Below are 23,444 nucleotides of genomic sequence, written 5' to 3' on the forward strand. Positions count from 1 at the left end.
CACGAAGTTCCAGGAAGACGACGGTAAGGCGGCGTACCTGCTGGTCTCATTCATTGATGACGATCTGCTGGATCTGGTGCGGGACAAGGAGACGTCCAAGGAAATTTGGAGAAGCCTAGAAACCGTATATGCCAAGAAGTCCGTCTCGTCGCAAACGTTCGTCAGGAAGCAACTTGCAAAGCTGCGTATGGTGGAAGGTTCGTCCGTGAAAGACCACCTGAAAACGTTTGAAGAGCTGATTCGACAGCTGAAACTGGCCGGAGCGAAGCTCGAAGAAAACGACGTCGTTTCGCAGCTTTTTGCCACCCTACCTGCATCGTTTGATCCCTTGGTTACTGCACTGGAGAATCTAGGAGAAGAAAACCTGAAGCTGGATGTTGTTCGAGAGCGCCTTCTTGCTGAAGAACTCAAGAAAACCGACCGGCTGTTCGATTCCTCTCAAGAAACCCCTACCGCATTTCATGGTTCGAAGCAGATGTCGAAGTTTGCTGGCAAATGCAACCGTTGTCAAAAGAAGGGACACAAAGCCAAGGACTGTCGCGTGGAAATGGAGTCGGATCACGAGTCGGATGGACGATGCGAAGCAAATGCTGTATCTGGAGGTAAGGCGGTGGTGTTCATGACTGGAAGGTGTTCTGCCGAGAGTGAGAGAAAGATGTCCTTCAAGCTGGATTCTGGTGCCTCGGATCATCTTGTCAACGTGAAAAACTGTTTCGTCGACCTCACGAAGCTAAAGCAGCCAGTAGTCATCAACGTGGCTAAGGATGGCCAATCCCTGACGTCGTGGCATCGAGGCACGATAAAGGGCGTCAACGAGCAAGGTACGAGCGTTACCCTGAAGAATGTGCTCTTCGTACCTGGACTGCGAGGAAATGTCCTATCCGTGAAGAAAATGGCAAAAGCGAACGTGGATGTCACTTTCATGAAGAAGGAAGCTGTCATGAAGTTCGGCGGTGAGCTGATCGGAAAATGTCCAATGCGGGGAGATTTCTACGAGCTAAATTTGTCAATCGATACCGTGGCGACCAACATGTGTGGAGCTGCCAACGGTAACCTGTGGCACCGTCGGCTGGACCGTTTGGGAGAAAAGAACCTACAAGCCCTCATCAAACAAGGAATTGTATCAGGCATTCAAGAGGAGCCAGCCAGAGATGTCAAGTTCAACGAGTGCAACTTTCCATTCATCACCGAGGTCCGTGACGAATCTCCATTGATAGAGGACTACGAAGCTCAAGACGACATGGGAGTCCCCGAAGCCTTGCCTGATGTAGAAGACATTATGGCTGACGATGAAGACACCGAGGTCGGAGAAGCCGGAGCGCTCCCTTCGCAAATAGACCGTGGTTCAAACCTCGAAATGGTAACCCCGAGGCGCAGCGAACGGGAGCGCGCGATCCCCGGTAAGTTGAAAGATTGTTTCATTGGAAAAATTTCCACTGCCGCGCAGTCCAATTCTACAGATGCTGTCCATCCACCACGCGAAGTTCCAAGAGACCCTGTGGGACGAGGAGAGGAGGAACGAACCATTTTCGATATTCCGGAGGCATACAAGGACATTACTGGACGAGCCGATGAAATCCTCTGGGAGAAACCGATCGACGAAGAGCTGAAGCCACTAGCTGACAATCACGTTTGGCAGCTGGTAGTCGATGGCGAACCGCGGCGCATGCCGGAGCGGTACTTCTTCTGCAAGCTGGAACGGTCACTTTACGGACTCAAGCGAAGCCCTCATCGTTGGGATAATCAGCTGAAGGACCTGCTTCTGGAGCTGGGCTTCTCCCGTTCCCAACACGACTACTACTTGTACACCAAGATCACCGATCGAGGAAGGGTGTACATCATCAAATACGTTGAAAATTTGCTCATCATTGGCGACCGGATGGATCTGGTGAGGACGATCAAAAGCTCCAGATGCCGGACTTTGGTGAAGTAAATAACATTTTCGAGGACCTGAAGCAAGTTCGTCCGGGCACAGCATTCACATTGTTCGGAGACAACCGTGGGTGCATGGTCACAAACAGCGAAATCAAGCGTGTGAATCTTATCGATGTGAAGCACCATTTCTTTCGCGACCAGGTGACACAAGGACTAGCACAAGGACGACTTCAAATCGAAACAATTGGCATAGCAAACCAGATTACGGACACGTTCACAAAGCCCCTGGAACCTGGACGTTTCCGCGAACTGAGGACCCTCCTAGGACTTACCGATTCAGGGGGGGTGTTGGAGTAAATCGGTAACGCAGTGTGCTGATGACCTCCTTGGAAACCAAAGGTTTCCTTAGCAACCTAAGTTTTCTTTAATAAACAACGCTGTTAGTTTTTCATTCCTGTTCAAGCTCTCCATCAAGCTAGTTGTAAAATAAAATTAGTCCACTGTTTAACTTTGCTGTTCCGGTTCTTTTCTAACCATCAAGAAGTGCCAACTCAATAGCTTCGCCCTTTTCATCATCGATTGTCTTCCCAATAAATTATAGTTCGCGTCTCGATATCTCGAGTCTTGTTTGTTCCCCTCGTGTCATGAAGTCATTCGTTGAGCTGCGTAGTCTTTCTTCATGTTTAGATCGAAATCACATTTTAATTATCTGTAATATACATATACATTAAAAAAAAAATTGTTCCAATTGTATTTTTCAGTTTTGTATTCATTAGTTGCTCGTATGTATATGATCCTGATTAGTTCCACATTGTTGCACCGGTAGAATCTTGTGTTTTATTTGTAGTTTTCGTGCTAAACATCTTTCGTTTCGTTTCGTTGGTAAGTACATTTGTGTTCCTATTTCACGACAAGCGTGCGTCAAACAATTCCCACGTGGTTTCCGAGCCTAATTTGTTCGCTTCTTCATCTTGTTTGATTGCAGGCAAACTTTCTCTTAAACACCCACCTAACCACCACCACAAATCCACACATCCTACCGAAGACGCATCGCGGTTAGTCGGTCGGTCTCCCCGGGGTGATGTGCTTTTTGTGCTAGATTTCAGTAGATGGCTGTACGAACTGGTAGACAAGCCAAAAGTTGAGTAGAACTTAATCGAATCGCTGTGGTGCAACATGCGCAGAGAAATACAGTTATCGGAATTCGTTGTGATTGTAACTTAGAGATATATTTCGATCGATACCAATAGGGATAACTATACGGACTCATTACTAGTAGCCAAAGATAAACCAAAAACTCAAGGAAACACGGTAAAAGCAGGAAAACCCCCATCAGACATGTTCACATCAAGTAACCTAATGACTTTTTGATAAAAGTTCCCCATCGTTTGAAGAAGGATTTACCCCAGTCTCAGCGGGTTCAAAACGACTGCCTCAAAATTTTGCATCTTGTCAGCACTTTAAATCGGCAGCAAACCCTCGTCTTATAGTCAAATATATCACACCACGCGGCCCACGCTTATTGCGAATTCTTCCTACAAATGTTTTGTACAAAATTTATTCCCGTGATGTATAATGATAGTGTATGCATAATTTATCGATTATTAATTTCCACACTTTAAAGTACCTTTCTATTATTGTATGTACAAACGATGAACACACGAGTACGAATTACCATATTTTTTCTTAGTTGTAAATACGAGCAACGGTATACCTGAATGGTTTCGAACGAAGATGACATTGAAGTACGAAGTCGGGAGGAGAGTATCTTTTAACGGGGTTTGGGAAATTGGGAATAGGTATTGAAGAGTTGAGTGTTTCGAAAAAAAATAATTAAATATAGACATAATCGGAAAATGAAACGAAATTCTAATAAAGTCGATCAAAAACAAAAAAAAAATGTTGCTTGTCATGACTGGATCCGAAACTCCTTACTTTAGAAAGAAATCCATGAGGCCAAAAACACATTAGATGCGATACCAGATCTTGATTTAGATTACTGAACGAGGAAGACGTCCGATTGTATCGAGTCGTATTTTCTCCTATGTTATTCGCAATGGGGATATTTACGGGTGGCTTATTGGGCCTACGCCAACACTCCTGTCTCGCCGGAGGGCCATCGTGCCAGTTCTGTTTAACGTCCTAACCAACAATGGGACGACCACGCTGATGGGGCTACCACCTTGGATCTAGCTGGGCATGATGCAGCGTTTCTTACTCAGCCGCTGGATGCCAGAACAGACGCTGTTTAAGCCGCAACTCCTTGGTGAACAGACGCTCTCGGGTCGTACCTCCTCAATCTAGCTGAAATCAGAAGGACAACAGTGCCCAGGCTGCACTATCAGCTAAGCACTCAACTCTTAGCTGGCGGTCTTTGTCATCGCTTGACTCTTGGAAGCATGAGGTAGGAACTTGTGAGGACCAGAGCTTTGTTGGACGCTCTCCTTATTGACTCTCCGTTTTGCAGCATACCCAAGTAACAATTCAAAATCATTAATAAGCATGTTAGTTGATTAAATGTTCTACGAAGGCGCCGACAGTTGTACAAGAGTATATATTGAATAAAGTGGCGAATAAATGTTTCTTGCAGTGAAAACTGCGCGTTTGTTAATCATATTTCTGCTCTTTGAACAACTAATGGATCAGAAGTTTATAGACAGTTGCTTAGGTATTCACGTGATCTGTCTAATAGTGTTCTAATAATGATAGAATACAAGCTGCTGTCGACGTTTTAGATGCCGTTATTCCACTTGTGTTCTACAATGGAACAAGTAGCTTATTAAAAGTTTAACAACTATTGCTTGATCTTTTTATTCAGCTACATTGATATAGATTAACAACAAGATGTAATCAGGTTTCTTTAATTTAAATGCTACGCATTTGTTCAAGCAATGTGGATTAGCAGTGGTACTGTATCACATAAACACCGTTGTTCGCCATGCTCCCATTTGTAAACATGATTGCTGATTAGGAGCCTAAGAAGAGCATCCACGGCTACAAGCTTGAAAACCAAACAAACATGTTGCAGCAGCTAAAAATATTACACTATTAAAAACATTCTAACTCACATTTTACACTACACGCTCCAACGCAATGATAGAAAAATCGCCAACAGAAACATCAGAAACCGCAGCTGAAGTGGGTCCTGGGTGGCTTCTCTATTTGGTACTTACGAGTAGATTAGGACCCATATAGCCGAGGCGGTAAACGCACGGGTATTCAGCATGACCATGCTGAGGGTGACGGGTTCGATTCCCGGTCGGTCCAGGATCTTTTCGTAAAGAAAATTTGCTTGACTTCCTTGGGCATAGAGTATCTTCGTGCTTAATAGAACACTAAGCTGAGAAGCAGGCTTTTCCCAATGAGGACGTTACGCCAAGAAGAGAGAGAGAGTAGATTACCAACATTGGTGACAGCGTCAATTTCTTTTTGTTAATATTTTATGGCTGCTTGGAGATATACACATACACAAGCGTTACATATTTTTCCTCCCGACACAAAACTGGAGCAGTGAAAATAAAACAAAGTTCACTTGCTGGGCGTGCAAATTAAAAAAAAAAGTTTGAAGAGTTATCAATCTTACAACACAACACCGTTAATTACTGACAGACTGTCAAATAAATCAGTATGCATGCCTTATGATTAAACGTTGCAGTTACAATCATTCAAACATTGATCAGCTTCAATGATTGCGAAGACAATTGGTTGAATAAAGTACTTAAGCAATGTTTAAGCAGCGTATGTACGGTAATGTATTCGACTCGAGATTGAATAGTTATATACTGCTTTAAATCTGCCGACTCATGTAATTTTGATTGAAGCAGAGCAGATGCAGACGACTGTGAACCAATAGGACCTGAGTTCGAGTCTTTCCGTTGATGTGATTTGTCCCATAAAAATGTAATAAAATGGAGATATTGTAGGTACACGATTAGAGAGAGATATTCCAGATTAAACACAAATACTGAAATGTAGAAAGTTTATCATTTTTTTCCATTTTATTGCTACAATTATATTGAAGAAAGCATGTTTTGATTGGACTATAGTGGAATAAATGTCGAATAAAGGTTGTTACTATGCACTTTGCTGCCAATGCAGAATAATGGTTTCTAAAGCCATTCCTTAACGATTAAACAAATAGCGTCATACAACATTGTTTGATAAACGTCGATGAACAGTTTATTATGTACTATGTCGAAGAACAGTTTATTATGTACTATGTATATGTAAATAGCTGGTGGTTCAAACGTTGAACAACAGATTCTCATTTTTGATAGAACAAGAGTTGAAGAACAGTTTTATTTCAAAACTATTCAAATATGATACGGCTTGCAGTTTAATGACGAAACTTTAAGAAACATTTCTTAAAGCAAAAATTGTTTCTTAGGTATTGCGAATAGTCCATTTAACGAAGTAGCGTCCAATAACCCGTGAAAATCAATATCATCATCAACATTGTTGTCACTTCGTAAAATGGCTCATTGCGAATTACGTTCCAACAAAATGGAGACTTGATAAAATAGTTATACAGTAGACGTTCGGTCGGTGCAAACGGTTAACTGCAATGCTTTTTAACTGCAGGTCCGATAAGTGCAACAAATTTACAGTTACCGCACCGCCAAATGGTCGAAGTTCACGTTCATTTTACGTCAGTTGATGGCTCGTTGACACTGTCAGGCGTTTCAGTTATCGGATTTTCGTTCGCTAAGTGAAACGTAAACATGTTGCAGTTATCGAACGTCTACTGTACTAAAAGAGCGAAGTGAGACAAGACGCACTCGAAAGCATAGGGTAAGGAAGGTATTTTGGGCCCCTTAAGCAAGTGGATGAACAATTAAGCGAAAAAAGAAGAATTTTGCTATAAAATTTCGTCGGTGAGTTAACCACACTGCAACTTTCGAGCATAATACAAATAAAGCGTTCGGTATGAATAAAAGTAGTGTTAACAACAAGTTTTGAGTAGCATGCCTTAGATGTTACTACTGGTGATGGTGGTGGTGGTGGTAGTAGTAAAGACGGAATTCCGATGAAAATCCTACACAAATTCAGGAATTAGGATGGAATATAAGCAAATTCGTATAAAAACGAAAAGTACCGTAATATTTTTGACTGTTAACTTGTGATCTCAAGTTCAATTAATCTCTTCCAGTGATTACTATTTTCTTCACTGATTTTTTAGGGATATGCTTTGAAATCGAATCATAATTCGTTCTATTCCTCTGAGGATTTCTTCCGAACTTCTATCCAGGATTCTTCCTTGTATTAGTTACGGGATTTCTTCTTGGCTTTCTACCGCCATTGCTTCTTTGAATTCTCCACATTTTCTTACTGAATTCTTTCTTCGATTTACAGAGGTATGACTTCATGAAAAAATACCCTTCAATTAATAACTGTGGAAGTGCTCAAAGAACACTAAGTTGCAGCGAGGCAGGCCAAGTCCTAGTGAGGACGTAGAGCCATAAAGAAGAAGAAGAAGAAGAAGAAGAAGAAGAAGAAGAAGAAGAGGGTCGTAGGGAATCTTTAACATGCGTTCCAGGAGGTTTCAGAGCGTTTCTAGAGATTTCAGGACATTTCAAAGGGAGTTTCAGGTTGCCTAACGGGTTTTAGAAGGTTCAGATAAGACTGAACTGGATTCAGGGGTTTCAGGGTACTTCAGGAGCATTTAGGATGGTTTAGAGAGTTTCAAGTGTGTTTCAGCGTTTTTGGGAATTCAAGTATGACGTTGGAAGTTCTAAATCGCTCTTAAATGCCCCTAAACTTCATGAAACACCTCTGAAAAGGCTTTATTAATTTATAAAACAAACACCTGAAACCCTGGAATTCCTCAAAAGCGCACCGCATTTTAATTTTGGTCGTCTTCCCTGGAGCCATCAAGAAACACCCTGCAACCTTCTCTTTCCAAGTTCCCCTGAAACCCCTGAAACTAGCTTGGTGGCACTTAAACACTCAGGGACAAAGTTCTTCTCGCGAACTAAGTTCTCTCAATTAAAGTACTGACTTAATTTCTACACAAAAATCCCTCTTTTTAAGCCTTGTTGTAATTTGTGCACATTTTCAATTTATGCACCCCAGTTTATGGCATGAATAGAGGTTCCAGGGAGTACCAAGAAAAGCTCGTGGAAAATCTGGACAAGAAATAATTCCGGGACAATTTTTGGTAGGGATTCAGGGAAGAACACTGTGAGTAAAGCCTGGTAAAATCTCTGAGAGAAATCTCAGAGAATTTTTAGAGAAAGTTCAGAATAAGTTCTGAAAAATTCTGTGAGAGGCATCCCGGCAGCAATTCTAGAAGGAATTTTCTAAGATAAGTTCCGGGAGAAACTCCGAAACAAACCTTAAGGTGAACTTCAAGAGAAATCCCGCGAGAACATTTAAGAAGTATCCCAGGAGAAACTGGAGAGAAAAGTACATTTTTTTTGAAGAAATTGCAGGAAAACCTCCGGAAGTAATCCGGTGAAAGATCTTAGGAATAATTCCGCAAAAAAAAAAAATCTCTGAAAAAAAATCCGGGATGAACTGCTGCAAAAATTCATGAAAAACTCCTAAAAAATCCTGGCAGGAATTTAAGTGTCGATCCCAAGAATAACTGCTATACAAATTCAGGGAAATACACTCCCGATCAAAAGTTTGGGGTCACCCCCTCAAAAACATCGTTTTTTTTAACCCATTTATCCGCCAATTTGCATCCGATTTCAAAACCCTGGGTTTCATTCAAAAGATAATAAGTCAAAGAAACTTTGAACATGATTTAAAAGAAAAATGTGTATGTAAACTTAACCCAAAGTTGCCAAATTTTCTAAAAAATGAATATAAACTTACGGCAGTGTCGCTGGAAATTGGGTCGACTAAATATTAAGATGAGAGCGGTAATATGACCCATTTTCTATTAGCTTTCAACTGCTTTTTACAGAACTTGGCTAAAAAATCTAGAAAAAAAGTTATAAGGTAAATTAACTCTTCATGTCATCGACCAAAAGTTTGGGGTCACTATCGTAAAACATGGAAAAGTGATTTGGTGATATCTTCGTCATCTATAGTTCAATTTTATTTTTTTTTTTTGGCTCATTTCAAAGATAATTAACTAAATTTACGTTTGATGTCTGCAACTTAACGTATTTAACGATTTTTGTATGTAAAAATGTTATGTAAAGTTAACACATTTCACCACACTTCAAAAAATGAGGCAACTGTACGTCAAGTTTTAGTATGTAAATTTCAACAAATATGTGTGGTTCAATGTCTATGCAGTAAGTATCATTCATTTTGTTTCAAATAAGTTAAGAATAGTTAAAATTGAATGAAAGATGACAAAGATATCAACAAATCACTTTTCCATGTTTTACGAAAGTGACCCCAAACTTTTGGTCGATACATCATATTGAGGGGTGACCCAAACTTTTGGTCGATGACATCAAGGATTAATTTACTTAATAACTTTTTTTTTCTAGATTTTTTAGCTAAGTTCTGTAAAAAGTAGTTGAAAGCTAATAGAAAGTGAGTTATATTACCACTCTCATCTTAAAATTTAGTCGACCCAATTTCCAGCGACACTGCCGTAAGTTTATATTCATTTTTAATAAATTTGGCAACTTTGGGTTAAGTTAACATATAATTTTTTTTGAAAAAGTTTCATTTAAATCATGTTCAAAGTTTCTTTGACTTATTATCTTTTGAATGAGACCTAGGGTTTTGAAATCGGACGCGAATTGGCGAAGATATGGGCCTAAAAAAATGACATGTTTTTGAGGGGGTGACCCCAAACTTTTGATCGGGAGTGTACACCGGGAAGAATTCGTGAGAAATTCCCGGCAGGAACTCTTGAGAGAATTACAGAAAATAATTCATGAAGAAACTCTGAAAGAAGCTCTGTAGCAAAACCTGAGATTTCATGGAAATTTCTTGGAGAAAACGCGTGAGAATCTCTGGGAGAAATCTTACGAGGGACTATATCTATGCAAGAATTCCTAGAAAGTAATCGTGCAAGGAAATCAGTCGGCATTTAAGAATCCTGGACGATTCGCAAGGAGGAAAGGAGGTTTCGGAAAGAATTGTTGTAATCTTTAGAAAATGTCGGTAGGAATCTGGCAAAACTTCTGTGAGGACTTTACCCAAGTAATCAAAAGTTCAGATAAGAGGGTACTTAATAAGCGATTAACCGAGCTTAAGAATAGTTTATTTAGAGTTCTAACAAGACTAACTACATTCACATAGCCTAAATTTTCATTTGTAAACAATATTACCTCTTCGAAACTGACCGCAAATATATCGCCTCCCTTTATTTTGCTGCTTTTTATTGGGAGTAAAAACATTTTCTCTATTAATTGATACAAATCAACATATTTGACTGAATACCAGTTTATCACGTAATTTAAAAGTTTTCGTGTTACAATAAAAATTTACCAAGATTCTGTAGGAGTTATATCATTAATTTATTAAAACTCCCTAGGACCGCCTAGGGATACCTGCCCTGGGCAAAATACCTCCACTACTCTATAGGCAAATTCATTGTGGAGCCAGCTTTATCTTTTTTATCACTAGTTGTCCTTGTTGAACACGAGAAGAGAAAGAGCAAGATAACAGTGAAGGCAAAGTGCCTTCTCTTCCATCCTTCTCTTTCTTGTATTTGTTAGAGTTGGTAAGAAAATGAAAAAGTTGGCTGCGTCAATGGGCCTATTAGTCTTCGGTTTCAATTCTGCAGAAATATCTCAAAAGATTATTCTATGAAACCAGTGTAAGGGCATTTCTTGACGTTTTTCCCCAAGCATTCTTGCAGAGAATTCTACACATTTATTTAAAAGATTGATTACATGTTTTCCTTCAAAAATATCTGAAGGAATACTCTCAAGGATTATGCTAAAATTTCCTCCAGCAAGTTTTCTTCGGGATTTCTCAGGGTTTTTTCTTGAATTTTCCCAGGAAACTCTTCTTGGAATTTATCTACGGGCTGCACATGGAATTGCTGTAGGTGTTCCTCCAAATATTCCCAAAAAAATCTATTGTGGCAAACATTCCTTTACAGTTTCTTGTAGAATTACATCTAGAAATTCTATCAGAAACTTCTCCAGAGATTTTTTGCAAATTCTTTCGGAGGGTCTTTCAGAAACTCTTCTATGGAAGCCTTCCGTTTTGTTTTTCCAGGAATACGTTCAAATTTCTCAGTAAAATTATCAAGAAATAATACCTAAGAAATTTACCAAGTGATTGTTGAACGAAGCGGACAGGTACGCAGCGGAATCACGTTGAAACGCGAATAAACTACCGTGAAACTCGGATTATTACCGCGAGAGAAAAACTCGAGCGTGCCGTACACAAATCGTAAAACGTATATTGAAAAACATAATCATTTGTAAATAAAAGCTTTGGTTTACTACTAATACTATTACTGTTTACTGTTGTCATTCTTAAGAAGTGCACAAAACGGAACGTCAAAATGCGCACCAGTGGTGTCGGCGAATAGGTCGACTAGAGGGGGTTCGGCAATAAGGTCGAAATACTGGACCACCGTTGCATTTCCGCCAACAGTGATTCCATGAAGAATTCCTCCATGGCTATGGTTTAAAAAAAGCAGCAAGCTTTTTACTCATATTTTGAGAAAATTGTACGAAAAATTATTCGAAGCATTTCTCCTGAGGTACCTATCTCCAGGAGTTCTTTCAGAGATTGCTTCAGAAAATTTTTCAGAATTTTTTTCAAAGAATTCCCACAGGTATCCCCTGTATAGAAATTCAGAAAATCCTAAAGAATTCCTCCAGTATTTTGTGCAATTCCAGGAAGATCTGCTGAAAAATCTCTGGAGAGATGTTTGAAGGAATTCTAGGAAATAGTTCTGACGGAATCACCAAAAACAACCTTTGGAGGTCATGGTCGCGATTTTTTCCGCAGTCAAGTTCGCAGATTGTGAACAATCCTCGGTACCCACTTACGTAATTTATGTTTAGTCCCTTACAGTCAGAGCTGTCAGATCGGTGTAACACGCTAAATATTATTTTCATAAAGGCCATTTACACGGCAAAAAACACACGGTAATGAATATTTATTGGGTACCGGACTAGACACATAAAATTTAATGGTTTTCTTTGGTACATCGAGGTCTTGAAATTAGTCTATGGTTATATCGTCCCCTTAATGCTAGAACTAGGTAACTGGTTTTGCGAAATCGCAAGAAAGTTGTTTATACCTGAACGTACACCACAATAAACACAAGTTTGTCAATTGAAAATCCGAAAACACATATTAATTCAACTTTTAAAACCAACAAAGAATTTGGTTTATACCAGAATAAGTTTTACCAGCCATTTTTAACCGCATTTTCCAAAACGAGTTACCTAGTTCTAGCATTAAGGGGGCGATATTATCCAACTGATCAGCTGGAATCCCTGAAGTAATTTCTCAAGGAATTTATGGAATTTATGAATTTAATGGATTAATTTGCGCAGGATTGTTTCAAAGGTTAAAATTCCGCTACCAATGCATGAACAACTTTTGAAGAAATCTTTTGTTAAAATTTCTAAAGAAAGCCTTTAAATAATGAAAAGAAACTCAGATAATTCTGAAGAAAACCGGAAGAAATTTCAGAAGGAAGTCATGTATGAATTTTAATTAAGATTTTTTTGAAGAAATCTCCAGTGGAACTAAAAAAATCCTGAAAAAATGTTGAGGAGCTTTAGAAGAGTTTCTGAAGATATTCTTCAAAAGAGTATTTGGAGGGTATACTTAAAAAATGGAATTTTGGAATTTGGAAAATCTTGAGAAATTTCCAATGGAACTGCTGGAGAAATTCCTAGGAAATGTTTCTGTAAAAAAATAGAACCTGTAAAAAAAAATCCTAGAGGTCCTTGAAAAAAATGCTGGACAATTTCTGGGGAAATGTAAGGAGGAATACTACTGAAACTCCTGGATCTATACAAAATTCTGCAGGAATCTGTGGAGAAATTGCTGCTAGAACCACTGGAAGAAATGATGCAAGAATCTCTGGAGGATTTCTTGCTGGATTTTCTGGATGAAGTTGTTTAAAAAAATCCTGGAGACATTCCTGCGAATATTTTCAATGAAACCCTTGAAAAATTTGCCGAGGAAATCTCTGCAGGAGTTCGCGAAAAAAATGCTGTTCGAATTTCTGAAGGAATATTTCAGAAAAAAAATCCTTGGAAGAGTTTTTGAATCCTTGAAAGATTTTATGAATAAATTCCTGTAGTTATTTCAGAAAGTTATCCATAGTGAAATTTCGGAAGGCATCCATATAAGATTTACGAAAGCAGTTTTTCCGAAGAAATCTCCGGAAGATGTAGAGTTTTTCATGAATCCCTAGAAGTTTATCATAAGGAATCCTTTTAGGATTATCTTTAAGAACTTCTGAAAGAACTATTGAAAAAAAATTTTAAAGGTGTGCTTTAGAAACCCTTTGCGAAATTTGAACTTTTGATTTTCTGAAAGAAATTGTTGGAATTTAGAAGAAATCCGTGGATGAATTTTTGAAAGAATCTCTGGATCTGTTTTCTGAAAGAACATATGGAGCATTTTCTGAGGAATCTCATATGAACTCATATGGAACTCAGGAGGAATTTATGTAGCATTGGATTACTGAAATAACTAAAACAGCCGCTGTGAAATGGATAGATAGTGCCATAACTCAAATACTGTCACAATGTTAATGCCCGTATACGGTGGCGCCTCTATTTACATGCGGTGAACCCTAGAAAAGTTGGCTTCATTGATCCATTCATAGAGGATTTTCTAAAGGAATCCATGGAACAATTCTGGAAGCAATCCATGAAAGAATTTATCACAGAGATCTTTTCTGGATGAATCTTAAGCGAACTTTGGAAAAACATCATGAATGAATCTATGGATTTCCTAAGGAATTCTCCCATGTATTTTAGAAGGAATCCCTGGTAGAGTTACTTCAGATATCAATGAAGGCTTTCTAAAGAAATCACTGGAAAATTTTCTGAAAATATCAAGAAAGAAATCAATGGAGGGATAGTTGAAGTAATCGTGATTGGTTTTTTGAATGAATCTTTCGTACAATTTCTGGAGGAATCTCTCGAAGAATTTCTGAAGTAAAATCCTAAACGATTCATGGGAAGTTTCTGAAGTAATCCTGCAAGATTTTCTAAAATATATTTATAAACTTTTGAAAAATGTTTGCAGAAATATCCGATGGAAATTCCGAAGAAAATTTCTTAATGGCTTCTTGGTACATTTTTTGAAAGAGTACGTAAAGGGACTCCTGGAGGATGTATCGCGTAAAAAAAAAATACTTCGTTTTTTTTTCGCGAGTTCTCGAAGTTTAGCGATTTTTTTTTTACTCTATTGTTTTTTTTTTTGCGCTCTATCGCGTAGAAATAGAATTCAACGTAAATGAGAGTACTCTAAACAGGCTAATCTAACGGGTGCATTAATCCGTTTAATTTCTTCCAGGAAACTCGATGCTCTGGTATTCCGGTCACCCTATCTCACCGGTGAGATATTTAAATGCCTCAGCCCTTCAGAAATGCACCATTCGTCGTGTCTCACACTTTTCCATGAATGGAATCGTGATAAAAATACTCACACATCACTCCAGTTCGGCAACGGTCCCACTCACACTCCCGTTAGTCGCCACCGTCAGCTGTACCGTCAGCTCATTGTTCCATCTCGCTCTGCTCAACACAACCTAACGGGGCTCCTCATCCATTCATACTGCACCTGATGTGTGTCTCATTCGAGTGAGTTTATGGACTTTGCTGCTGGCTGGAACTGTCATTCATGTGGTCGGGGTCGCTCTCGACGAGGCATCGGGCAGCGATTCGATTTTGTGTTAATTCTGCTCTCGCGGCGACCGGAGGTGGTGCGATTTTGTCTCGTCGTGCGTGTGTGAAATATAAGCAAGAGGTGTAACAAAATATTGCAATTAACTCCGCAGGCCAGCATGAAGTTGTTGGAGGCAGAAAAACGTCGTCGATTAGCCAACCAACGGAATCATTTTCGCTAGTTTCGCCGTGGTGTCGGATATTGGTCCGTGTGTATCGGAATTTTCCTTCGGGATCTCTGTGGACTGTGACTACTGGTGGAATCCGTGCCAGCCACCAGGAGTTGTGTGTGAAACTGCTTTATCGATCAGCGCGAGTGCTATAGCGAAACGCAGGTAGAAATCCATTCACAGTAGGTTGAACGAAGTGTCCTCCGGGAAGAATCCGGATCCTTCCGAGGGGATCCCGTGCAGGAGGTCCTTCCGGTTCGACGGTGGTGTGTGCAAGGAAGCAATAGGGAAAAAATCAGCCCCAAAAATCAAGATGGCGAGCAGCCTTCGTCGTCGTCGCTGTCGGTGCTAAGCTAGGAGAGAGAGTGTGTGAGAGAAGCCTCCTGCTGCTCCTGCTCCTTGCGCTAGCTGGGGCCCTCTTGTTGTTTTTTGTGTTCTGCTTTTTCTTCTTCTGGTCGGTGTGTGAAGTGTGTTTTGTGTTTTCAATCATTCAGTCAGCCAACAGCACAACAAAGGCGCCTTCGCAATAGAAGTGAAGAGGGTTTTTTTTCGTTCATAAATTTCTGTTATTCTTTGTGTGTAAAATTTAGTATTTGGTGGTATGTGAGAGGCCGAGAGCGAAGAAAAACAAGTGCACAAAGGTGTAACCCCCCTTTGGGGAGTTTTTTGTGTGTGCTGCCTGCACCCCTACTCGTGAAGGATTTTTTGATTGAGAAAATTTTCCACAATCCTCTCATGTAATGTCCGTGATTTGGTAGTGTTGATTGTTTTTAGTTACGAATAAAAAAAAAATTGTGTTGATGGTGTAACAAAAAAAAATCAAATTAAGAAGAAGGATTCCGCAACCAGCCAACAACGAAAATGTCAGACAAAATTAAGGTCGCGGTTCGGGTTCGTCCCTTCAATCGCCGAGGTAAGTGTCACCCATCCTCATGCTCATTCCACCCCTTTTCAGTTTTCACCTGACCGCAGTAGTGCAATGAACGAACCTCCCTCCGTTATTGCTTGCGTATTGCGTATAGAACGAATGTTCAGCTAGCACGTAGAATTTATTAGTCATCACGATTCGGAAATCGATGGTCGTCGTGCAACAAACCGAATAAAAATCAAAAACTATAACTCACACTGGATTCATTTGTTGTAATGCAGGGCTGGCAGCGAGTGCACGATAATTGACCATTCTTAAAAATTAGATCTTTCGATAAGATCCCGGTATACAGGGTCAAATATTTTTCCAAAATGAAACCAATGCTTAACTCAAACATCTTGTTTGACTCGATCGAATTTTTCATTAGTGCTAAACAGGTTGCTGTTTCTTGAGCTCTTTCATTGACAAATATTAGACTCTGTGTACTTGAGGCCTTGATTTGAGTGATTAAGTGGCTTAACACCAACTCACGTGTTAGATGTTGCATTTCATTAGGTGGATTCATTAAACAGCGTAAACCGCTGATAAAACATTCAGGTCACTCACTAAGAAGATGAAATAACTGTGTAAGCCATGATTAGCTGATTTTCGAAATGTTTCATAAAATTGCGAATGAAATAATCAAAGATTGCTTTGGTGATCGCGTCGTTTATTCAGGATAATATTTCATCAGCGGTATTCGCAGTTAATTCCCCTTATGCATTCATTATACCTATTCATTCGCAATTTCATGAAACATTTCAAAGAGCAAATAATCACGGCTTACGCAACCAAATATTTATGCTGTTTAGTGAATCTTATTTTGTGTAGTTTGAAAAAGTTGTATGATAGAGCAGTTTGTGCAGGGTTTGTCGTGTGTCACTCATTCTCTAGAGATTTCTCCAACAATTCCTCCTAGAGTTATTGCGTGGAAAATTTCCTAGAGATTTTTTCAAAATTTCCTCTAGGATTTCTTCAGGAATACTTGTTGAGATTCCTCCAGAAATTCTATCGGGGTATCATTCAGATGTTTTCTAAGAGTTTCAAACAAAAAAATGCTTTCGGTTATTTCTACAGGAGTTACCAAAATATTCTATCCAAAAATCCTTCAGGGAATTTCTTCAGGTATCCTCTTTAGATATTCTTCCCAGGATCCTCTCGTGGTATTCCTACAGGATTATCTATGGGTATTGCTAAGGGATTCCTCTTGTTATTTCTTCCGGGAATCCTGTAGAGATTCTTCTAGCATTTCTTGCTGGGATATATTCCCAGAAAATTTTTCAAGAATTCTTCCGTAGATTTCACCCTTATCAGAAAGAGCAATCTTCGGGCTATCTGTTAAGGGTGCTGATGTTGATGTGTGAATGAAGTTGGGCCCTACAGCGATGTTTGTTTACAAAAAAAGCTTAGGCCCTTTTCACATGTTATGCTAGAGTTGGCAAGAGATGAACCAACATCGGGCTGCAAATCTCCCTAATAAAGATACCTAACCTCCAGTTGCCACTGCCATTTTTTTACCATTTCAACATATTCCTCAAATTTCTTCAAGGCTTCAGTTCCCTATGCCAAGAGTGTACAAAATCAGCGCTAGATGTAACAACTAGTAGTTGTCTTTTTATACAACTGTCGTACCGTAATCCGGGGTCAAATTGATCACTTTAAAACAACTTTTGCGGATAACATCAGTGCCTGTTCAAATGTTGCCAAAATATTTTTTTGTAAAACCAGTACCCAGTGGATCTCCATGAAACTATGTGACAGAATTTTGTACAACAAATTTAAACTTTAAGTTAAATAACTTCAAATATCAAAATTTTGGAAATGCCACTTTGGGGCGAAATTGATCAGTATACAATTAAGCATCGGTTGGAAAGGAAAAAACCCTTCTCCGCTTAATTTTGCTCTTCTAAAACCGAATAACGCGTTTAAAATCTTACAACTAGTGAATTTATTACTTTAAATGCAAATTTATATTTTGAAATTTCCTCTTAAACGCCTAAAGGTAGGCAATTTCATTAAAAATAAGTGATTTCTATCACAAAAAATGACTATTTCTTCATAAAGTGAACTTTTTATAACTATTTCATTTTCTGATTAGCTGCATTACATCCCTACCAAGGCCCCACAAAAATGTTAAAACAGAGCATTCATGGGAAATCCTATTAGTAATCGATTGTTTAGTAGCAATGATTTCAGCTAAATAAGAAATACATTGCAAATTCCTTGAAAAATAAGGCAAAACTAACATTTTCTAAAAAATTAAAAGTCTAGACAACTATGAATCAGATGACGTAAACAGTTTAAGATCATTACGACGCTTAAGAGTTTCTAGTATGGAATTACAATGTAGTACCCGAGTGATCAATTTCACCCCGCTGATCAATTTGACCCCGGTTTACGGTAACATGAACACTCGCAAATGCTCGCTCCAGCCTTGTCAAACGTAACTTTGAATCCTTTCTTTCGTACCAATCGCTTCACCGATGATAAGTTGTATTTCATGTCTGGCACAAACAAAACATCGTCCAAAGTAATAACTCGGTGGTTTCCGTTATCATCTGATCTGGCGCAACCATAGAGCCTGATCCACGGCCTTTGGATCTTGTCTTCATTCCGTTGGCCACCCACACGTCTTCTCGGGAGTTTCCGTCCAACTTCTCGAAGAATTCACCATGATTAGCGATGTGACACGTTGCTCCGGAATCCAGTATCCATTGACTGTCTGACTTCGTCGTACTACCGGATAAAAACGCCCAATTCTCAACGATCTTCATTCAAGACAGCATTGGTGGTTTTCTCCCGTTTTGGAACCTTCCCACTTTCTAAACCTCTAGCATTGGATTCCTGATGTCCGGATAATTAGCAGAAAAAGCACGGATCACGATTTGTTTCCTTGGAGCCGACTTGAAGAATCATCTCCGAATTTTCGCCATCGATCCGGTTCTTCCGCCTTTGCCGTTCAACTAGCAATTTACCTTTGTTAATCGGATATCTTTGATTTGACTAAGTTTAGGGTGGGGTCTTCATCCGGGCTGGATTCCAAAGCAGTTACTAGCGAGTCGTACAGGTCTGGTAGTTTGGCATAAAAACGTTTGGCAAAAAGGACAATTGGCATAAAAGATAAAAGATATTTGACATAATGGTCGTTTGGCAGAATCACGATTCCAGTAAATAATGAACTATATGCATAAGATGAAGAACGAGAAGGATAATTTTCTTAAAAGCTCCTTTGTCGGAATCTAAATTTGCTTGCCCCGATAATGAACAGCCTATATGCAAAAGAAATCTCCTTCCGGAAAAGTATCGAGCTTATGAAAGCAAAATAGTATTTCGTTAATAAGGAGCCTATTAGAATGCACCACTAACAAGTATACCTTCTTTCCATTGAAGGCAGTTCTTCAATTTTCCGCCCGGGAAAATATATGTATCACATTTTCGTTATGCCGAATGTCCTTTATGCCAGACTTCGCAATATGGACTTCCATGTGGCCATGTTTCTCCAGACGCATAACGAAAACCTTCGTACTCATGGTCCGCTTGACATGGAATTTACTGACCTCGCCTTTCTGAAGTGAACAAGTGCCAGTCCTATGGCTACCAACGCATGTTCGTCTTAGTTCTTCCACGTTTCAGTAACTGGTTCCGCTTTTTCCTCCTTGACGGCCGACCAGTATGCTTCCTTGACCAAAAAAAAGTTTCATCCGGAAGCTCAAATTGCCATAGTTGGATGCAATACCAGCTTCACTGCCATGGTTAAACTATCTTGGAATTTTCTCCAAATCCAATGCACGGGGAATCGATTCCTTTTGTACTCCGATTTCTGGATCTTGACAGCTTAAGTGATCCGCGCCTGGGCTCATAACATATTGGAACATGATTGTGTTCTCCAGAAAGGAAAGATGGGCTTAGCGATTTAACAAGTATAAGTTTATTTGATATTGCATCTATATCCGTACAAACTTCAAATTGATTTTTTAATAGGTTCCTGGGCATCAAAACTGCGGCGCTGTGGCGCGGTTTTTTGACAGTTCTAAATGACATCATATATATAAAATCCCAGAGTTGTCTGTCTGTCCTTCCGTCACGATTTGAAATGTTTCACAGAATGAAAGCTACAATAATCATTGCACTGTAGCATTGTACCTATGTTGACTTGGTGCATCTTTGCATTGGTGCGTCGTTGCATAGGTGCATCGTTGCATAGGTGCATCGTTACATAGCTGCATCGTTGCATAGGTGAATCACTGTATTCCTGCATCGTCGCATTGGTGCATATTTGAATTAGTACATCGTTGCATTGGTGCGCATCATTGTATTGGTGCATCATTGCATAGGTACACCTACATTGATACATCGTTGCATTGGTCATACATCAATGCATCGTAGGATTTTTAAAGCATTGTTTTGTTAAATCAATTAAGCATTTTCTAGAATTTTCTCCGAATCCTATGGATCAGAACCCTACAACAGTCATTTACAGTCAAAAGGTGGATGCTTGGAAGTATACCTTCTGGCGCTTTTCCTTGAGATGCCCAATGCTATGAAATATTTCACATATGCATTGATGTAATAGCTTTCGTGGAATCTTTCAAAAAGTTTCCTTCTAGAAGATTCTGTGAATAAAAATCATATGTCGTTTTCGTTTTTGCGATGGTGCTACACCGGTGTAGCACTTTTGCACTGAAAGTGTTTCGTTTTTGATTTTCGTGCTGCACCGGTGTAGCACTTTTTCTGCACCGCTCAAGATAGTGCAGCACTCAAAAATTCGAGAGTGTAGCGGCTGTACACCGTGTCCACCAATCAACGTTTGCAAAGTTGTAAATATTTTGTAAAATGTTCGTTTTTGTAGTGAAAAGTGTAGCACGAAGCGGTGTAGCACCGCCACAAAAACGAAAACGACAATAGATATGAAATCCCAGAGTTGTCCGTTCTTCCGTCACGTTTGAAATGTTTCGTTGAACTATTTCACATGGTTATACAAGTATTATATTTCCATTGTTCCGTCGTACATTTGTGCATTGGTGTATCGTATTGTTGCATCGCTGCATTAGTGTATCGCTGCATTGTTTCATCATTTCTTGATGCATCGCTGCATTTTTGCATTGGTGCATCTTTGCATTGCTGCATCAATCCTGTAGAAAGATCTAGAAGTTTCTTTCATTCTATGAATTAGAACCCTACAACAGTAATATACAAGCCAATGTTGGATATGTAATAGTATACCTTCTGGCGCTTTCCAAAGAGGTGCACCATGTTGAGTGAAATTTTCCATGTATGCACAAGACAGCTTCTAGAAATTTCCTTCTAGGAGATTCTAGGATTTTCTTCATTGTTTGAAAAAACTACTTTTTTTAGGAACGTCGCTAGCGTTGGGTTTGCTAATCTATATATATAAAATCCCAGAGTTGTCTGTCCTTCCGTCACACTTTGAAATGTTTCACAGAATGTAAGCTACAATAATCACTGCACTGTAGCATTGTACCTGTGTTGAATTGGTGCATCATTGCATAGGTGCATCATTGCACATTTACATCGTTGCATTGATGCATTGTTGCGTCGTTGCATTGTTGAATTGGTGCATCATTGCATTGGTGCATCGCTGCACTGATGCATCGTTGCATTGTTGCGTGATTCCATCGTTCCATTGATACATCGTTGCATTGGTCGTACATAAATGCATCGTTGGAATTATAATGCATTGTTTTGCTAAACCAATTCAGCAGTTTCTAGAATTTTCTTTCCATACTCAGAACCCTACAACAGTCATTGACAGTCAAGAGGTAGATCCTTGGAAGTATACCTTCTGGCGTTTCTCAATGAGATGCCCAATACTGTAAAATATTTCACATATGCATTGGTGTAATAGCTTTCGTGGAATCTTCAAAAAGGTATACTTCTAGAATATTCTGTGAATAAAATCACAGATATGAAATCCCAGAGTTAGGAGCAAAGCTGCATCAATCCTGTAGAAAGATCTAGAAGTTTCTTTCATTCCATAAATTAAAACCCTACAACAGTCATATACTAACCAAGTTTGATACTTATGAGTATACCGTCTGGCGCTTTCCAAAGAGATGCACCATGCTGAGTGAAATATTTCACATATACATTGATACATTAGCTTTCAGGGCGGCTTCTAGAAATTTTCCTTCCAGGAGATTCTAGGATTTTCTCGATTGGATAAAAAACTAAACTGCTAGTTTAGAATATTTCAACATCCTTCTATCTGATAAGATGAAAAGATTTCTAATTTATGATGTGCTTGATGGTGTAAATCCAAACAGCAGAATTTTCATGCGCTCAGTGCGGACAAGCCTGATGCTACGGATGGCTATTTCTATCTCCTGCACTGATGGAGCTTCGGTGTTGATACGGGTAATGCGTGGAACCCTTGGCGGATCATGCTGAGGTGTTGATGGCGTGACCGACACTTTAAAAAGGTTTCAAAGAGCTCGAACCAGCGTTTCAACTGGTCAGCCGGGTCCAGTAACTGTCCAAACGTCTTTTACGGGAATCGTAGCATTTATCTTAGTCCCTCTAAGATGACGTGAAACATTGTAGAGGAGGCGGATGTCGCCGGTGTTAGCGGCTTTCTCCACTTCGTCGGCTAGGGAATCCGCCCACGCTCTTTTGTCCCATCTACACGAGCGTTTCACTTCCCTCTCGAGATCCGAATAGCGCTGACTATCGCGGGTTTGGCGTTCCTTCGCTCTCTCCATCTGTGATCCAGTGCTTTCTTCGAGTGCGTAGCTCACCCAAATTATTCTCGCCGGTGGCGCTGAAAGCGTTTTGGATCTTCTAAGCTTCCACCTGCTGGAATATCTGCAGCACGGTTCTCTAGTTCCTCGACGAAGGACCTTTTCACCGCAGCGTCTTCCAGTCGGCGTGTGTTGAACCGGCGCCCGATTTTCTCCTCCTGTCGATGAATCCTAGCAATGCGCATTCGGATCTCGCCGATTAGCAGATTATGGTCGGACGCAATGTCGATGCTACGTTTGTTCCGCACATCAAGAAGGCTCCGTCTCCATTTTCGGCTGATGCAGATGTGGTCGATTTGATTTTCCGTGACGCCATCGCGGGAAACCCATGTCACTTTGTGCACTGGTCGATGAGGAAAGAGCGATCCCCCAATCACCATGTCATTGTTGCCAGTATTTTTGTAGATGACTTTGTATATACCAAACAACTTTGTCGAAGATCGCGTAGTGATCCAACGTCTGTGAAAAAAGTTATACCCTAGGCAAAGTGAGGCAAAGTATTAAGAGCCCAAGTAACAATTTTAATTTTATCAAAGTTTTTTAGTGATTCAAAAATCCTAAACATTAATGCCGACTTGAAAATGCTCTCGAGTTCTTGTATGCCTCAATAAGCCCACGTTCTGGCTAGTTGGCCCAGTCTTATTAGGGTCTACAGGACTTCGTATGCAAACCGGCTTAGGATTTCGGGTTGTATCATAGTTTTATCAACCTTCTAAATAAAACCATCTTCTGACTTGTCAAATAATTGTTTTGATTATTTTTCACTCTCAATGTTCGATCGTCAGAATAAATTATGCTTGGTTGTTTGTCCAGCCATGCAGATATGGAATTCAGATTTGTTTTCCTATTAATACGTGTCAGGAGACATGCCACGGTAAATTTGTGGTGAATGTGACTGTGATAATGACAAAAACTAAGTGCGCCACACAAACTATGCATAATT

The 23,444-nt window shown here is 39.7% G+C and overlaps 1 long non-coding RNA gene across 1 annotated transcript in view; it reads right to left on the reverse strand.

Moving 5' to 3' along the window:
* Window positions 1-15,346: 15,346 nt before the first annotated feature.
* LOC134288707 (uncharacterized) overlaps window positions 15,347-23,444 on the reverse strand; it is a 131,304-nt gene continuing 123,206 nt past the window's right edge. The window contains exon 2 of the long non-coding RNA XR_009998101.1: window positions 15,347-15,798. This is a non-coding gene — a long non-coding RNA (uncharacterized LOC134288707). The remainder of the gene's footprint in view (window positions 15,799-23,444) is intronic.

This window comes from Aedes albopictus, chromosome 2 (assembly GCF_035046485.1).
Source record: "Aedes albopictus strain Foshan chromosome 2, AalbF5, whole genome shotgun sequence".
In the NCBI taxonomy this organism is placed as follows: domain Eukaryota; kingdom Metazoa; phylum Arthropoda; class Insecta; order Diptera; family Culicidae; genus Aedes; species Aedes albopictus.